The 19440-nt window shown below is 39.1% G+C and overlaps 1 protein-coding gene across 4 annotated transcripts in view; it reads left to right on the top strand.

The window, feature by feature from the left end:
- st6gal2a (ST6 beta-galactosamide alpha-2,6-sialyltranferase 2a) overlaps nucleotides 1–19440 on the top strand; it is a 281873-nt gene that overhangs the window by 117993 nt on the left and 144440 nt on the right. For all 4 annotated transcript variants that reach the window (XM_062068890.1, XM_062068892.1, XM_062068891.1 and 1 more), the window contains one exon: nucleotides 8811–8875. The gene's annotated coding sequence lies outside the window, so the exon portion shown is untranslated. The remainder of the gene's footprint in view (nucleotides 1–8810; nucleotides 8876–19440) is intronic.

The following is a 19440-nucleotide window of genomic DNA, read 5'->3' as shown; positions in this document are numbered from 1 at the left end:
TAGCTAGCTAGCCATGTCTTAAATCACCTCTTCCTGAGGGCGTTTCAGTGTTATGACTTCACCTTTATCGTTAGTTTTTTAACCAAAATGCGTCCGTTCTCCCTTTTCTGTCTACACACTGTGTCTGCTTGTTTGTCGCCATGGAGACCAGGATTAGTGATTTAGATAGAGGTGGCTAAAACACTGCCAATGGCGGATGGACGTTAGCCGTTAGCTAGCTAGCCATGTCTTAAAGCACCTCTTCCTGAGGGCGTTTCAGTGTTATGACTTCACCTTTATCGTTAGTTTTTTAACCAAAATGCGTCCGTTCTCCCTTTTCTGTCTACACACTGTGTCTGCTTGTTTGTCGCCATGGAGACCAGGATTAGTGATTTAGGTAGAGGTGGCTAAAACACTGCCGATGGCGGATGGACGTTAGCCGCTAGCTAGCTAGCCATGTCTTAAATCACCTCTTCCTGAGGGCGTTTCAGTGTTATGACCTCACCTTTATCGTTAGTTTTTTAACCAAAATGCGTCCGTTCTCCCTTTTCTGTCTACACACTGTGTCTGCTTGTTTGTCGCCATGGAGACCAGGATTAGTGATTTAGATACGGGTAGCTAACACACTGCAGATGGCGGATGGACGTTAGCCGCTAGCTAGCTAGCCATGTCTTAAATCACCTCTTCCTGAGGGCGTTTCAGTGTTATGACCTCACCTTTATCGTTAGTTTTTTAACCAAAATGCGTCCGTTCTCCCTTTTCTGTCTACACACTGTGTCTGCTTGTTTGTCGCCATGGAGACCAGGATTAGTGATTTAGATAGAGGTGGCTAAAACACTGCCGATGGCGGATGGACGTTAGCCGTTAGCCGTTAGCTAGCTAGCCATGTCTTAAATCACCTCTTCCTGAGGGCGTTTCAGTGTTATGACTTCACCTTTATCGTTAATTTTTTAACCAAAATGCGTCCGTTCTCCCTTTTCTGTCTACACACTGTGTCTGCTTGTTTGTCGCCATGGAGACCAGGATTAGTGATTTAGATAGAGGTAGCTAAAACACTGCCGATGGCGGATGGACGTTAGCCGCTAGCTAGCTAGCCATGTCTTAAATCACCTCTTCCTGAGGGCGTTTCAGTGTTATGACTTCACCTTTATCGTTAGTTTTTTAACCAAAATGCGTCCGTTCTCCCTTTTCTGTCTACACACTGTGTCTGCTTGTTTGTCGCCATGGAGACCAGGATTAGTGATTTAGATAGAGGTAGCTAAAACACTGCCGATGGCGGATGGACGTTAGCCGCTAGCTAGCTAGCCATGTCTTAAATCACCTCTTCCTGAGGGCGTTTCAGTGTTATGACTTCACCTTTATCGTTAGTTTTTTAACCAAAATGCGTCCGTTCTCCCTTTTCTGTCTACACACTGTGTCTGCTTGTTTGTCGCCATGGAGACCAGGATTAGTGATTTAGATAGAGGTGGCTAAAACACTGCCGATGGCGGATGGACGTTAGCCGTTAGCCGTTAGCTAGCTAGCCATGTCTTAAATCACCTCTTCCTGAGGGCGTTTCAGTGTTATGACTTCATCTTTATCGTTAGTTTTTTAACCAAAATGCGTCCGTTCTCCCTTTTCTGTCTACACACTGTGTCTGCTTGTTTGTCGCCATGGAGACCAGGATTAGTGATTTAGATAGAGGTGGCTAAAACACTGCCGATGGGGGATGGACGTTAGCCGTTAGCTAGCTAGCCATGTCTTAAATCACCTCTTCCTGAGGGCGTTTCAGTGTTATGACCTCACCTTTATCGTTAGTTTTTTAACCAAAATGCGTCCGTTCTCCCTTTTCTGTCTACACTGTGTCTGCTTGTTTGTCGCCATGGAGACCAGGATTAGTGATTTAGATAGAGGTGGCTAAAACACTGCCGATGGCGGATGGACGTTAGCCGTTAGCCGTTAGCTAGCTAGCCATGTCTTAAATCACCTCTTCCTGAGGGCGTTTCAGTGTTATGACTTCACCTTTATCGTTAGTTTTTTAACCAAAATGCATCCGTTCTCCCTTTTCTGTCTACACACTGTGTCTGCTTGTTTGTCGCCATGGAGACCAGGATTAGTGATTTAGATAGAGGTGGCTAAAACACTGCCGATGGCGGATGGACGTTAGCCGTTAGCTAGCTAGCCATGTCTTAAATCACCTCTTCCTGAGGGCGTTTCAGTGTTATGACTTCATCTTTATCGTTAGTTTTTTAACCAAAATGCGTCCGTTCTCCCTTTTCTGTCTACACACTGTGTCTGCTTGTTTGTCGCCATGGAGACCAGGATTAGTGATTTAGATAGAGGTGGCTAAAACACTGCCGATGGCGGATGGACGTTAGCCGTTAGCCGTTAGCTAGCTAGCCATGTCTTAAATCACCTCTTCCTGAGGGCGTTTCAGTGTTATGACCTCACCTTTATCGTTAGTTTTTGAACCAAAATGCGTCCGTTCTCCCTTTTCTGTCTACACACTGTGTCTGCTTGTTTGTCGCCATGGAGACCAGGATTAGTGATTTAGATAGAGGTGGCTAAAACACTGCCGATGGCGGATGGACGTTAGCCGTTAGCTAGCTAGCCATGTCTTAAATCACCTCTTCCTGAGGGCGTTTCAGTGTTATGACTTCACCTTTATCGTTAGTTTTTTAACCAAAATGCGTCCGTTCTCCCTTTTCTGTCTACACACTGTGTCTGCTTGTTTGTCGCCATGGAGACCAGGATTAGTGATTTAGATAGAGGTGGCTAAAACACTGCCGATGGCGGATGGACGTTAGCCGTTAGCTAGCTAGCCATGTCTTAAATCACCTCTTCCTGAGGGCGTTTCAGTGTTATGACCTCACCTTTATCGTTAGTTTTTTAACCAAAATGCGTCCGTTCTCCCTTTTCTGTCTACACACTGTGTCTGCTTGTTTGTCGCCATGGAGACCAGGATTAGTGATTTAGATAGAGGTGGCTAAAACACTGCCGATGGCGGATGGACGTTAGCCGTTAGCTAGCTAGCCATGTCTTAAAGCACCTCTTCCTGAGGGCGTTTCAGTGTTATGACTTCACCTTTATCGTTAGTTTTTTAACCAAAATGCGTCCGTTCTCCCTTTTCTGTCTACACACTGTGTCTGCTTGTTTGTCGCCATGGAGACCAGGATTAGTGATTTAGATAGAGGTGGCTAAAACACTGCCGATGGCGGATGGACGTTAGCCGTTAGCTAGCTAGCCATGTCTTAAATCACCTCTTCATGAGGGCGTTTCAGTGTTATGACTTCACCTTTATCGTTAGTTTTTTAACCAAAATGCGTCCGTTCTCCCTTTTCTGTCTACACACTGTGTCTGCTTGTTTGTCGCCATGGAGACCAGGATTAGTGATTTAGATAGAGGTGGCTAAAACACTGCCGGTGGCGGATGGACGTTAGCCGTTAGCCGTTAGCTAGCTAGCCATGTCTTAAATCACCTCTTCCTGAGGGCGTTTCAGTGTTATGACTTCACCTTTATCGTTAGTTTTTTAACCAAAATGCGTCCGTTCTCCCTTTTCTGTCTACACACTGTGTCTGCTTGTTTGTCGCCATGGAGACCAGGATTAGTGATTTAGATAGAGGTGGCTAAAACACTGCCGATGGCGGATGTACGTTAGCCGTTAGCTAGCTAGCCATGTCTTAAATCACCTCTTCCTGAGGGCGTTTCAGTGTTATGACCTCACCTTTATCGTTAGTTTTTTAACCAAAATGCGTCCGTTCTCCCTTTTCTGTCTACACTGTGTCTGCTTGTTTGTCGCCATGGAGACCAGGATTAGTGATTTAGATAGAGGTGGCTAAAACACTGCCGGTGGCGGATGGACGTTAGCCGTTAGCCGTTAGCTAGCTAGCCATGTCTTAAATCACCTCTTCCTGAGGGCGTTTCAGTGTTATGACCTCACCTTTATCGTTAGTTTTTTAACCAAAATGCGTCCGTTCTCCCTTTTCTGTCTACACACTGTGTCTGCTTGTTTGTCGCCATGGAGACCAGGATTAGTGATTTAGATAGAGGTGGCTAAAACACTGCCGATGGCGGATGGACGTTAGCCGTTAGCTAGCTAGCCATGTCTTAAATCACCTCTTCCTGAGGGCGTTTCAGTGTTATGACTTCACCTTTATCGTTAGTTTTTTAACCAAAATGCGTCCGTTCTCCCTTTTCTGTCTACACACTGTGTCTGCTTGTTTGTCGCCATGGAGACCAGGATTAGTGATTTAGATAGAGGTGGCTAAAACACTGCCGATGGCGGATGGACGTTAGCCGTTAGCTAGCTAGCCATGTCTTAAATCACCTCTTCCTGAAGGCGTTTCAGTGTTATGACCTCACCTTTATCGTTAGTTTTTTAACCAAAATGCGTCCGTTCTCCCTTTTCTGTCTACACACTGTGTCTGCTTGTTTGTCGCCATGGAGACCAGGATTAGTGATTTAGATAGAGGTGGCGAAAACACTGCCGGTGGCGGATGGACGTTAGCCGTTAGCCGTTAGCTAGCTAGCCATGTCTTAAATCACCTCTTCCTGAGGGCGTTTCAGTGTTATGACTTCACCTTTATCGTTAGTTTTTTAACCAAAATGCGTCCGTTCTCCCTTTTCTGTCTACACACTGTGTCTGCTTGTTTGTCGCCATGGAGACCAGGATTAGTGATTTAGATAGAGGTGGCTAAAACACTGCCGATGGCGGATGGACGTTAGCCGTTAGCTAGCTAGCCATGTCTTAAATCACCTCTTCCTGAGGGCGTTTCAGTGTTATGACTTCACCTTTATCGTTAGTTTTTTAACCAAAATGCGTCCGTTCTCCCTTTTCTGTCTACCCACTGTGTCTGCTTGTAAGTACTCCGTGATTGTGCGCTGCCGAACATGCTCGTCTGGTCGTAAACCAGCAATGACACGACTTGACCAGAAGGCCCGGGGTCGAGGGGGGGCCGGTACTTTTCAGAGGGTTATAGTACCGAATATGATTCATTAGTATTGCGGTACTATACTAATATCAGTATACCGTACAACCCTAGTATCTAATAATCTTTTTTTTTTTAATAGTGGATGTTACCCTCCTGACTGATGTCCACAGGAGTGTACGTGCACTATTTTCTTCAAATCTTCCGTTTTTTGCACTGAACGTCTTCCTGTCGAATAATTCGGAAATTGTTCTCTCTCTCTCCGTCTCGGACCCACATTAAATGAAACACAACCTCTGTTCTCTTAATTACGGTGAGCGCAAGCACTTCTGGAGGTGCTCGGCGAGAACGAGAGAGGCTAATTGGTGGCACGGCGACCTTGACACGCGTGTCTTTACTCCTTTTGTACAGGACCATGGCGCAGTCTAATGAGATTCTCGTTCTTTAACAATTAGACTTAGAGACTTAGACTTCCTTTTTGTTGTCATTCAAATTTGAACTTTACAGTACAGATAAGAACGACATTTTGTCACATAAGCTCATGGTAGTGCAGGATAAAAAAAGCAATAAGGTGCATATATAAATAAATAAATTGCTGCTAAATTGCAATTGTGCCATTACCCAGAAAAATACTGCACAGGTTTGACTGATTCTATGGGAGTGATGTTAAATGGACTGTCAACCTACTGTCCAGTTTCTGGTAACTGAATAAAGTTGGGGGCCCCATTTGGGCTTATTATTTCAATAAAAAGGCAGACTGAGATAACAACTCGTTAATGGTCACAAAAAACATTCATGAAGTTTGGTTCTTTTATGAATTTATTATGGGTCTACTGAAAATGTGACCAAATCTACTGGGTCAAAAGTATACATACAGCAATGGTAATATTTAGTTACATGTCCTTTGGCAAGTTTCACTGCAATAAGGCGCTTCTGGTAGCCATCCACAAGCTTCTGGTTGAATTTTTGACCACTCTTGACAAAATTGGCATGCGATTCTGCGGTATCATATGCAGGCAAACGTACTAGTTTTTTTTGACATGCAATGTTTGGCCATACAATAACGGAGATTATACGGCAACCGACTCATGAAAAGTACAAAACCTGTATTCACTTTAGTTGTATTTTTCAATTTGTCGCACTTTTATTATTATTATTTTTTTATTCTGCAAATTTTTTAAAACTTTTTATTCGATTTGCACTATCTTGTTTAGCACACTCATTGTTTATGTTCTTTGTTGTTTTTTTTTTGTTTTGCTTAGTTTTTTTTTTTTTTTTTTTTTTTTTGTGTTTTTTTGTTTTGTTTGCTCCATGCTTTTTTAACCTGTAAAGCACTTTGGTTCAATCTAAAAAGTTGTTGAAAATGTGCTATATAAATAAAGTTGACTTGACTTGACTTGACTTGACATGTTGCATAAATTTAGGTTTTACAGGCCATCTTCAAGCCGCTTTCTGACCATCTCTTGAAAATACGCTGTTTTGTGGGCAGTCTTATTTAAGTGACTCCATTTGGACAGCATCCTCTCCCCGTCATCACTGTTGTACTGGTAGTTGTTAGCTCTTCCATAGCGAGGCTACTAACAGATATAAGTTATATTATCGGCAGTCCGATAATATCGGACTGCCGATATTATCGGCCGAAAAATGCTTTCAAATGTAATATCGGAAATTATCGGTATCTGTTTCAAAATCATTGGTATCGGTTTCAAAATGTAAAATGTATGACTTTTTAAAACGCCGCTGTGTACACGGACGCAGGGAGAAGTACAGAGCGCCAATAAACCTTAAAGGCACTTCCTTTGCGTGCCGGCCCAGTCGCATAATATCGACGGCTTTTCACATACAAGTGAATGCAAGCATACTTGGTCAACAGCCATACAGGTCACACTGAGGGTGGCCGTATAAACAACTTTAACACCTTTACAAATATGCGCCACACTGTGAACCCACACCAAACAAGAATGACAAACACATTTCGGGAGAACATCCGCACCGTAACACAACAGAACAAATACCCAGAACCCCTTGCAGCACTAACTCTTCCGGGACGCTATAATATACAGCCCCCGCTACCCCCTACCAAACCCCCCCAACACCCCCACACCCCCCAGTGCAAAAAAAATACTGCACTTTGTGACTTCCATAATAAATATAGCAGTGCCATGTTGGCATTTTTTTTCCATAACTTGAGTTGATTTATTTTGGAAAACCTTGTTACATTGTTTAATGCATCCAGCGGGGCATCACAACAAATTTAGGCATAGTAATGTGTTTATTCTACGACTGTATATATCGGTATCGGTTGATATCGGAATCGGTAATTAAGAGTTGGACAATATCGGATATCGGCAAAAAAGCCATTATCGGACACCTCTAGTTAGAACTGTACGCTACTCTGTGTTTGAAATGGCAACAGCGGAGGATGAATGCCTCACAACAAGAGGATAGAGAAAAAGAAGGATCTTATAGACCTCAATGGTAGACACCTGGAAAAAAAAGTTGGTTTTGCATAATATAGTGTGGAAACTAAACGCTAAATAATATGTCTCCTAATAGCTGCCATTTTGGGGTCCTTTTACACACACCATAATAACACCCGTATGATGAAGCACAGTACGTCTGACTATGGTCGCTGTTATGCGTCGACAATCCATCAAGCGGTGCGGCTTCGTAGCTCAACAAAGTTGTACTAAAACATTTAGACATTTTTCGTGTAATGTTCTACATTCCAGGCATGTGAAATGTCCGCAAAAACGTGGAAATCTGCATTTTTTAAACATTCATTTTCGCGTCAAAATATCACTTCCGTGTTTTTTCAATTAAATATGAAAAAAAAAAAAGGATTTAAACACAATCAGTTGAATGCTCGCCTGAGCAGCAGGTCCTCGCTGTTCCTCTTGCCTAAACGCCGCACTGAATTGCGGGACAGGGAAACGATCAGGGGCGCGGAAACAAGCTCGCTAGTTGACGTAGTTAGCATCACCCAGCTAACCTACTTGTTGTCGCCTGCGTTCGCTATCCGATGTACAACGTTGGCGGCTTTCTACATTGCTGCTCATCATATTTGGATGATTACAATCCGAACACTGTTAGTTCCGAACCAGTTGTGGTTAGAGATGACCGATAATGGCTTTTTTGACGATATCCGATATTCCGATATTGTCCAACTCTTAATTACCGATTCCAATATCAACCGATACCGATATATATATATACAGTCGTGGAATTAACACATTATTATGCCTAATTTTGTTGTGATGCCCCGCTGGATGCATTAAACAATGTAACAAAGGTTTTCCAAAATAAATCAACTCAAGTTATGGAAAAAAATGCCAACATGGCACTGCCATATTTATTATTGAAGTCACAAAGTGCATTATTTTTTTTCACATGCCTCGAAACAGCAGCACAAAATGAACAAAACCAACACAGTGCATAAACTCACAACAAATGACACACCTGCAAATCAGTCTGACTTCTGCTGTTGCCGTATCCGTAATACACCGATAGGGAGAAGTTTTTACTAACACGATGAGTCGGGTGTGTCTTGACCTCCGCCGAACCCCTGAGCCCGACTCACCGAACCCCTAGGGTTCGATCGAACCCAGGTTACGAACCACTGAATTAGGGTTAAGGTTAGGGTTACTAATAAGCAATAATTCTGAGGTTATTGAGGGAAGACTCTTAGTTAAAGACTTACTGGTTGTATAATAAGGCCATGCCGAATAAGGCATTACTAAGTACTTAATAATGACTAATTAAGAGCCAATATGTTACTAATTTGCATGTTAATAAGCAATTAATTAATGGTGAATATGTTCCCCATATTAAAGTGTTACCGAATATTCTTCTTTGAGTTTAAGGTTATCAGCCTACAATGACAAGTGTGAAAAAAGTGTCCAACGACCTTTTCTTCTTTTTCAGGTGCAGAGAAGAACTTTGACGCTGTCCTTGCATGAGTACTTCTTTCGGATCTAACCGCAAATCAGGTAGGAGTTCTGCACCCTGCTGCCACCCTGCAACACTCGACTTGGCTGTTCATGAGTATAGTTGTCTCCTAAGAGCATGATTAATGGGCTGCAGCCGCTTCACCGTGCATTTTTTATTGCAGAAATTGCCTTGATATTGGTTTGCTTTGGGAGTGTTGTGGGAGGAGGAAAGCACGCCTAATCTGCCTCTGTGGGATCAGTTTGTAATGGAGTTAGCGACCTTAGTAGACCCAGCATTATGCGAACATGCATAATCTTTCTACAGGCCAAAAAAAAATAGAGATTTTTCTTATTTTATTCCCACATTTCCTGTTAGCAATGCAGGTGTAGTAAATAGAGCTTGAAGAATCAACTTCTTTACATGGATTAGTACAGTGATGAGTGAAATGAGAATGTGTGATGTGAAAGCCAAGTCGTAGCGGGCAAACCCACACAGAATTATCATTGACTTGCCAGATTCTCCCCAGCGCGACCGAGACATTTGAATCACCTTTCAGCTTTTCTTTTGGTTCACCGTCAATTGACTCATGAGCAGAAAGGACAGTGGTCCGAAGTCACCTATGGCTGGGGTCGGCAACCTTCGCTCTCAGAAGAGCCATTTTTGTCCCTTTTTCCACAAAAAAGTATAGTCAAGAGTAGGGATGATGTTTGATTAGAAATTATCGAGTTTGAGCCCATTATCGAATCCTCTTATCGAACCGATTCCTTAACACAACTTGTCTACTTCTCATTTGTCTCATGAACTTAACTGACGTTGCCATCCCGGAAGTGCCCAAACAAATGACGCGTAGTATTTTCATATCGCCACAAGGTGTCAGTAAGAGTCTACAATCAAATGGGAATAACATTGTCGTCCCACAGGGCATTTCCTGTGGGAAGGGATTCGTTCCCGGGGATTCGAATAAAAAACCAACTCTTTTCCTTTACTATAGTGGCCTCGATAACGGGAACCGGTTCTCAAAAAGGGATTCGAGTCCATGGAATCGGTTCTTTTCTTATCGAACAACCGGGAGAACCGGTTTCGAACATCATCCCCAGTCAAGAGCAAGGGTGACCAAACCTCGAATTGGGCTAAAAAAATTTGGTCCGTGGCTAAAAGCAGACGTAAATCTTATTTGTTTACATACACTTGTAAAGAACATAATGTCATGGCTGTCTTGAGATTCCAATAATTTCTACAACTCTTATTTTTTTGTGATAGAGTGATTGGAGCACATACTTGTTGGTCACAAAAAACATTCATGAAGTTTGGTTCTTTAATGAATTTATTATGGGTCTACTGAAAATGTGAGCAAATCTGCTAGGTCAAAAGTATACATACAGCAATGTTAATATTTGGTTACATGTCCCTTGGCAAGTTTCACTGCAATAAGACGCTTTTGGTAGCCATCCACAAGCTTCTGGCAAGCTTCTGCTTGAATTTTTGACCTCTCCTCTTGACAAAATTGGTGCAGTTCAGCTAAATTTGTTGGTTTTATGACATGGACTTGTTTCTTCAGCATTGTCCGCACGTTTAAGTCAGGACTTTGGGAAGGCCATTCTAAAACCTTAATTCTAGCCTAAATTTAGCCATCACTTTACCACTTCTGACATGTGTTTGTGGTCTTTGTCCTGTTGAAACACCCAACTGTGCCCAAGACCCAACCTCTGGGCTGATGATTTTAGGTTGTCCTGAAGAATTTGGAGGTTTTCTCCTTTTTCATTGTCCCATTTACTCTCTGTAAAGCACCAGTTCCGTTGGCAGCAAAACAGGCCCAGAGCATAATACTACCACCACCATGCTTGACGGTAGGAATGGTGTTACTGGGATAAAAGGCCTCACCTTTTCTCATCCAAACATATTGCTGGGTATTGTGGCCAAACAACTCAATTTTTGTTTCATTTGACAACAGAACTTTCCTCCAGAAGGTCTTATCTTTGTCCATGTGATGCCAGATGAAACACAATACGTTTCAATACTATACGGAAGAGGTGCTTTAAGACATGGCTATCTAGCTAGCGGCTAATAAAGTAAGTTTAAAAAAATTATGTTTATAAACTGAGGAAATATGTCCCTGGATCACATGAGGACTTTGAATATGACCAATGTATGAGCCTGTAACTACTTTGTATCGGATTGATACCCAAATTTGTGGTATCATCCAAAACTAATGTAAAGTATCAAACAACAGAAGAAAAAGGGATTATTACATTTGAACAGAAGTGTAGATATAACATGTTATATAACATGTTAAAAGAGAAAGTAAGCAGATATTAACAATAAATGAACAAGTAGATTAACAATTCATTTTCTACCACTTGTCCTTAATTTTGACAAAATAATAGAATGGAAAATGGCACAATATGTTACTGTATATGTCAGCAGAGTAAATTAGGAGCCTTTGTTTGATTACTTACTAATAAAAGACAATTGTCTTGTATGTTCACTATTTTATTTAAGGACAAACTTGCAATAAGATTTTTTGTTAAAATAAAACCAATATTGCAATTTTTTTAATCCCCTTTATTTAGAAACGTACCGAAAAGCATTTAAATAGTTTTGGTACTGGTACCAAAATATTGGTATCGAGACAACACTACTAGATTGTTTTCTAAATACCTTTATTGTGCTTTAGTGGTTTATTTCACATTTTTGGGATTTATGCAGATCCCAAATACACAAAACTGGTCCCCTTTAAAGCATAGCAATTAAGAGATAGCCCTTAACTCAAAACGCCAAGTTGGGGCACTTTTAAGTTGAGATACCACTGCATCCTCGAAGTTTTATAATCATTAGACTATTTATTTTTAAGGAATTATGAACCATTAGTTGCCAAGTGCCCCAGTGTCCCTGCAAAGACGTTTTGCTTGATGGCGGCCATAGTTTTTAACCAATTTAGCTAACATTTTACACACTAATCAGCCCTCTAAAAAGTGTTTACCAAATTGCAATGTGAACCAGCTAATAAACTGGCAAAAAAAGATCTCTGTCACTTGAGTGCAAACAAATCTGATTTTGGGTGCAGTGTAAACGGGGCGGCGACGTTTCTGGGTGTTGTTGATAAATGGCTTTGGCTTTGTATAGTAGAGTTTTAACTTGCATTTACAGATGTAGTGACAAACTGTGGTTACTGACAGTGGTTTTCTGAAGGGTTCCTGAGCCCATGTGGTGATATCCTTTACACACTGATGTCGCTTTTTGGTGCAGCACCGCCTGAGGGATCGAAGGTCCATAATATCATCGCTTACGTGCAGTGATTTCTCCAGATTCTCTGAACCTTTTGATGATATTACAGACCTTAGATGGCGAAATCCCTAAATTTCTTGCAATAGCTCGTTGAGAAATGTTGTTCTTAAACTGTTCGACAATTTGCTCATGCATTTGTTCACAAAGTGGTGACCCTCGCCCCTTCCTTGTTTGTGAATGACTGAGCATTTCATGGAAGCTGCTTTTATAGCCATTCATGGCACCCACCTGTTCCCAATTAGCCTGTTCACCTGTGGGATGTTCCAAATAAGTGTTTGATGAGCATTCCTCAACTTTCTCAGTCTTTTTTGCCACTTGTGCCAGCTTTTTTGAAACATGTTGCCGGCATGAAATTCCAAATGAGCTAATAGGAAATAAAAATAACAAAGTTTACCAGTTCGAGCGTTTAGTGTCTTGTCTTTTTAGTCTATTCAATTGAATATAGGTTGAAAAGGATTTGCAAATCATTGTAGTCTGTTTTTATTTAACATTTACACAACGTCCCAACTTCACTGGTTTTGGGGTTTGTAAAATGAGTTTTGTCCTCAATATGACAGTATTGTTCCACACTTTGGTTGGAAAGTTAGCGCTCTCTAAACAGCCGAGTAAAGGTTGCAAAAAGACCCATTAACTCATTTTCAGTGGATAGTAAATCTACACAGTCATACAAAGCTGTACACTGGCTACTTTAAATTACATCCGAGCCGACTTTCTGTAGTATTGTGAGATACCACAACTTGTAATTGCAACGTGATCCAGCTAACACCCTAAAGTCACAGTGGTTGTTTTGTCAAGCAGCATTGAGCTGTGCAAGAAATTTCAAGTCAATCTGACTCACGTGGTGACACTTTGGGGTTCATCGCAGGGCCAACACAGATAGACAGTTAACATTCTCTTATTATTATAATCAAATGACAGCAGTCATTTCCATGAGGTTATTTTCTAATATAAGTGTTTAGGCCCACTTACAATGACAATAACAAAAAATTTTGTTTTTCATGAACTGTGTACTTGTATTGTTTGTCCGGGTGGAGGTCCTGCTTTGGAAATAATTTGTACCCCTTTCAGACATTGCAAATTTCACTAAAACATTCACATGTTGCACAATGAGATGTAAGCAGGGGATCATGTGTACATTCCTGCAACTTCCTGTTTGTAAAAAATATCTTTTTATTAGTATTTATTTAATATACTAACAGCATTTCATGGTTAATATTTATAATTTAAGATTCCTAATAAATGACACTAGAATAAGCACACATTTGATTGGTAAATCATAGTGTAACGACCTGGAATGACACTTTATTTGTCGTGTTGGAGTTGTCCGACTTTTTGTGTGGCTGTAAACGCATCACTGGCTAAGTGCCATATGTGCATGTGTTGGCGCAAGTGAGAAAGAGCGAGCGGCTGCTGTTGATATAACAAAGTTGCTTTTGGTCTGGTTTGTACTGCAGAAAATGACCACTTTTGCTAGATATCTTTTTTTTTACTAATGTTTTGGTGATGTGTTTATGGCCGACAATAAAGAGTTTTGCTCAGTGAAGTGATGGATGGAATTCATGTCCTCAAAGCGTCTCGACAGACGTTACAATATTTGAACAACGATGACGAAAACTGTTTTTTCTGTCGTGTCCGTGTGTCGAAATTTGTTATGCGCTTATTTATTTATTTGATTTTGTGCGTGGCATAGATTTGCCGTGCGCAGAGGACGCTTGAGCAGTGCGCAACTGCACAGGCGCGCGCCTTAGAGGGAACGTTGCTTACCACCAAAAATGCTGCCCACTGCTCCCCACTGCTCCCCTCACCTCCCAGGGGGTGATGAAGGGTGATGGATCAAATGCAGAGAATAATTTCGCCACACCTAGTGTGTGTGTGTGACAATCATTGGTACTTTAACTTGAACTTTTAGTTATTGTGTGCAATACTCAGGGTTCGTACGGGTGGTTAAAAACCTTGAAAATGCTTGGATTTCAATGTTGTGTTTTCAAGGTTTGAAAAATGCTTGAATTTTGGGTGAAGTGCTTGTAAATGCTTGGAAATGTTCATCATATTTCTCGGCAGTCTGACTCAATAGGCTAATTATAAAGTGGAAAAAAATAAAATAACTTTCCTTAAAAACGAAAGCTACACGTTTGATCTGTTGGCTTTGCAGGAGCCTTTACATTAGGTTGTTGTCATGCCCGAGCCGAATACACGGCTGTAGTTAAAGTGCTAATGATTGTCACACACACACTAGGTGTGGTGAAATTATTCTCTGCCTTTGACCTATCACCCTCTGGGAGGTGAGGGGAGCAGTGGGCAGCAGCGGGGGCTTCGCCCGGGAATCATTTTTGGTGATTTAACCCCCAATTCCAACCCTTGATGCTGAGTGCCAAGCAGGTTTGTCGTTTTAATGAACATTGGATGGAAAATGACAAATACAAACTTTGGATAAAACGTGGACCAAATCAACGTGTAGCCTGCTGCAAAGTATGCAAAAAGAAAATCCAGTTTTTCGCAATCTCGCGAGTCATATGAAAGGTAAGCCACAGAGATTACTAGCCCTACAAGTTAGCTGAAGTTTTGTTTTCTAACCTTTTGGTACATGCTAGACCTAAACTGTGAGATCAGCGCTAGATTACATGTTAATTACGGACAGTTATTACGAGCTACGAAAGGAAAAAAGCGAGCGTTTGTCAATTAGAAATTATAATGTTAAGAACTTCCCTCGATTTGTTATCATAGCCACAGTTATAAGGCTTGATATGCCTAATGAAAGGTGACTGAGGTGTTGTAAAACAAACTAAATATTTTCCTTGAATTTATTATCCTTATATTAATGTGGAACAGTTTTGTTAATAAATGAGTAAAATTGACAATTTGAGGGTGCGTTTATTCATACCACATTATGTAGTTTACAAGCACAAATACGGTGTGAATCAATCCGTGTGCTGTTCGATGTCATTGAGTGCTGTAAGTAAGAAAAAGAACAAGACATTTGTGAAACAACACAAACGGAGACATGTTTGCCAACACCAATGACATTGAATAGTCTACAGCAGGGGTCACCAACCTTTTTGAAACCAAGAGCTACTTCTTGGGTAGTGATTAATGCGAAGGGCTACCAGTTTGATACACACTTAGATAAATAGCCAGAAATAGCCAATTTGCTCAATTTACCTTTAACTCTATGTTATTATTAATAATTAATGATATTTACACTTAATTGAACGGTTTAAAAGAGGAGAAAACACGAAAAAAATGACAATTAAATTTTGAAACATAGTTTATCTTCAATTTCGACTCTTTAAAATTCTAAATTCAACCGAAAAAAAGAAGAGAAAAACTTAAAAAAATAATTTATGGAACATCATTAGTAATTTTTCCTGATTACGATTAATTTTAGAATTTTGATGACATGTTTTAAATAGGTTAAAATCCAATCTACACTTTGTTAGAATATATAACAAATTGGACCAAGCTACATTTCTAACAAAGACAAATCATTATTTCTTCTAGATTTTCCAGAACAAAAATTTTAAAATAAATTCAAAAGACTTTGAAATAAGATTTAAATTTGATTCTACAGATTTTCTAGATTTGCCAGAATATTTTTTTTGAATTTTTATCATAATAAGTTTGAAGAAATATTTCACAAATATTCTTCGTCGAAAAAACAGAAGTTAAAATGAAGAATTAAATTACAATTTATTTATTCTTTACAATAAAAAAAATACATTTACTTGAACATTGATTTAAATTGTCAGGAAAGAAGAGGAAGGAATTTAAAAGGTAAAAAGGTATATGTGTTTAAAAATCCTAAAATCATTTTTGAGGTTGTATTTTTTCTCTAAATTTGTCTTTCTGAAAGTTATAAGAAGCAAAGTAAAAAAAAAAAAAGAATTTATTTAAACAAGTGAAGACCAAGTCTTTAAAATATTTTCTTGGATTTTCAAATTCTATTTGAGTTTTGTCTCTCTTAGAATTAAAAATGTCGGGCAAAGCGAGACCAGATTGCTAGTAAATAAATAACATTTAAAAAATAGAGGCAGCTCACTAGTAAGTGCTGCTATTTGAGCTATTTTTAGAACAGGCCAGCGGGCGACTCATCTGGTCCTTACGGGCTACCTGGTGCCCGCGGGCACCGCGTTGGTGACCCCTGGTCTACAGAAACACTGCTTCATTTTCTATGCCCCATTCAGTTAATGATAACTGCTGCTTCAATGTTAGGCTTAGGTTTTTAGCAGATTTTCCCTATTTTTCCTCCAGACAGCATTTGGTGACCTCAAAACAACAAGGCTATGGATTGATTCACACTGGTTTTCGCCTTTTGAAGGGTACTGGGAAAAACTGGAAAATGTACCTTGAAAGTCCTTAAAAAGTGCTTGAATTTGGCCAAGGAAAAGGTGTACGAACCCTGAATACAGCACTAGCATGGATTATGATTGTCCCATCTTGTTAAAACTAACCGTTGAAAAGATGTATTTATGTTAATCTTCCACATACAATAATAGAATTTATCAAAGAACTCAAGTCAAATGCCATCCTTGGTTACTAACTACAACGACAGAATTTTCAATGGAACTCTTGTATTGGATTTCTTTACACTGTAATTAATACATGTAAACTAGCTTGGAAGTATAGCGTGCCCTCAAACCTCACCCCTGGGTATATTCTAAATGTAGACAGAGATGCTATATTCAGTCCCAGACAGGCTTAGACACTGTATTAGAGGATGTGGAACATAGAGAATATGAAATTAAATGCCTCCTTTTCAGTGTTTTATACAACATTGGCTTTGTCACGACCCCCATTTCTCCAGCTGCTCGCCGTCTGCAGGCTATTCTTAACAGTTGCACTTTTGTGGTTGTGACTAGTGATGAACTGCCACGGACCCTTCAGAGGGATCGGACGCTGGCAGTAAAATGACACGTGGTAAAGGTTTATGCCCAACACGGTAATAAAGAAAGCTGCGGTCAATGGAGGGAGTAGTGAGTGCACGTCGTCAGCTTTGAATCGTAAGTAAGCTTTTGATGTCTGTCTTGCTTCTGCATCCTTGCACTGATTAACATTTTATACAGATGTTCGCCCAATAGTTCTGCGGGAATATGCAGCTGTTCAAGGATATACAAAGGCACCTCGATTTATAAACCTAAATGGTTCTTGAACATTGTTTTTAAATCGAACAGTTGGTATAGTGAAGCAGAGTTCCCCAAAAGAAACAATGTAAACATGAATAATTGGTTCTAGCCTCGACAAAGGTCCCTTCTTTAGTAAAAGATATATAATATTTGAGTCGAGTTGAGTTTGTGTTTATTTGGAACATGCATGCATACAACAATGATACATCACAATTTCCAGTTTCTCTATTCAACATGTTCGAAAAGGAGTAGGAAGAAGCAGAGCTTATTTAACCCTACCCCTTTTCCTTTACATAGCAGTTGCTAAAACTTTTGTTCACTTCCTGTTCTCAATTTATTCACAATATACTCCATAAGTAATAACAATAAAAATAAATAAATAATAGTTAGTGAAGTAACTTTTGTTCACTTCCTGTTCTCAATTTATTCACAATATACTCCATAAGTAATAACAATAAAAATAAATAAATAATAGTTAGTGAAGTAACTTTTGTTCACTTCCTGTTCTCAATTTATTCACAATATACTCCATAAGTAATAACAATAAAAATAAATAAATAATAGTTAGTGAAGTAACTTTTGTTCACTTCCTGTTTTCAATTTATTCACAATATACTCCATAAGTAATAACAATAAAAATAAATAAATAATAGTTAGTGAAGTAAGTTATAAGATTATCTCGAAAATGAATGGATGGATGAAATAAATTCAGAATGTTTATCATGGTTCTTCTTCTTTGTACTTTGTAAACACTTTTAAGTTTGAAGAGTTTCTCGAGGTGGGTCATATTAATAGTACATTGTTTGATTTATTTGAACGAATGAATGAAATGAGTTTATTTCAGTCATATAATCAACCATTTTGTGTGATCAATTTAACAGCACAGATTATACATATTAGCAATCATATACATAGACACACAAAAAGAAAAAGAATGACCGAAAAAGGAATAGGCTAAAGCCAAAGCTTATATTTGCCTATCCTCTACATTCACTGAAAATTAGATTGCCTGGAACATCAACGTTAAAAAAAAACCATGGGATGAAAGTAATATTTGCTATATTTGATAATTTTCCATTATTTCACCTTTCAAGGCTTTCTTAAACCTTAACAAAGAAGTACATGTCTTCAACTCATCACTGAGCTTGTTCCACCATTTAACTCCTAAAACTGAAATACATTTGTATTCTATATTCGTTCCTACTTTACATATTTAAAAAATCAATATCACCCGTAAATTATAGTTTTCTCCTCTTAATTGAAATAACCTAAGAATACAAGCTGGAAAGCTGTTGTTCTTTACTCGAAACATAATTTCCATTGTTTTTAAAAACACAATACCTGAACATTTTAACACATTAGAACTTATAAATAATGGACTGGTAGGTTCATAGTAGCACGCTTTGTGTATTATTCTAATTACCCTTTTTTGTAGTTTAATTATCGGGTCTATGTTTGTTTTGTAAACATTTCCCCAAACTTCAACACAATATGTTAAATATGGAAAAATAAAAGAATAAGATAACATATGCAGACATTTCTTTTTCAGCATGTGTCTTACTTGAAAAGAATAGCAATGGATGTGGATATTTTTCCCTTTATATATTCAATATGCGGTTTCCAACATATTATCTTATAATCTTTGGTTAATCCATTCCATAATTGAATTCCACATACTGATATACTGAAGGTTTTAATTGTTGTACGTGCGTACAAATGTTTTAAGTTACATTTTTCTTTAAGATTATATTTCTCCTTTTTTGTTGAGAAGAATTGTTGTATATTCTTGGGTAACAGATTTTACTGTGCTTTGTGTATAATTTTAGCTGTTTTCAAATTCACTGTGTTGTGGATTTTGAGTATTTTCGATTCAATTAATAAAGGGTTTGAATGTTCTCTAAATCCAAGATTATGTATTATTCTAACTGATCTTTTTTGTAACACCGTTAATGAATGAAGCGCACTTTTGTAGTTATTTCCCCATATTTCTACACAATAACTCAGATATGGTAACACTAGCGAGCAGTAGAGAATATGAAGTGATTTTTGCTCCAATGCATGTTTAGCTTTATTCATTCTTGACGTGTTTCTTGCTACTTATGTTGTATATTTTTTTACATGAGATTTCCAGTTCATTTTATCATCAATCATTATACGTAGAAATTTGGTTTCATTTACTCTTTCAATTTCTATTCCGTCTATTTGTATTTGTTTGACTT

Source organism: Entelurus aequoreus, linkage group LG14, assembly GCF_033978785.1.
Source record: "Entelurus aequoreus isolate RoL-2023_Sb linkage group LG14, RoL_Eaeq_v1.1, whole genome shotgun sequence".
Classification (NCBI taxonomy): Eukaryota; Metazoa; Chordata; class Actinopteri; order Syngnathiformes; family Syngnathidae; genus Entelurus; species Entelurus aequoreus.
The sequence above is the reverse complement of the archived record's forward strand: the minus strand, read 5'-3'. Positions and strand labels throughout refer to the sequence as shown.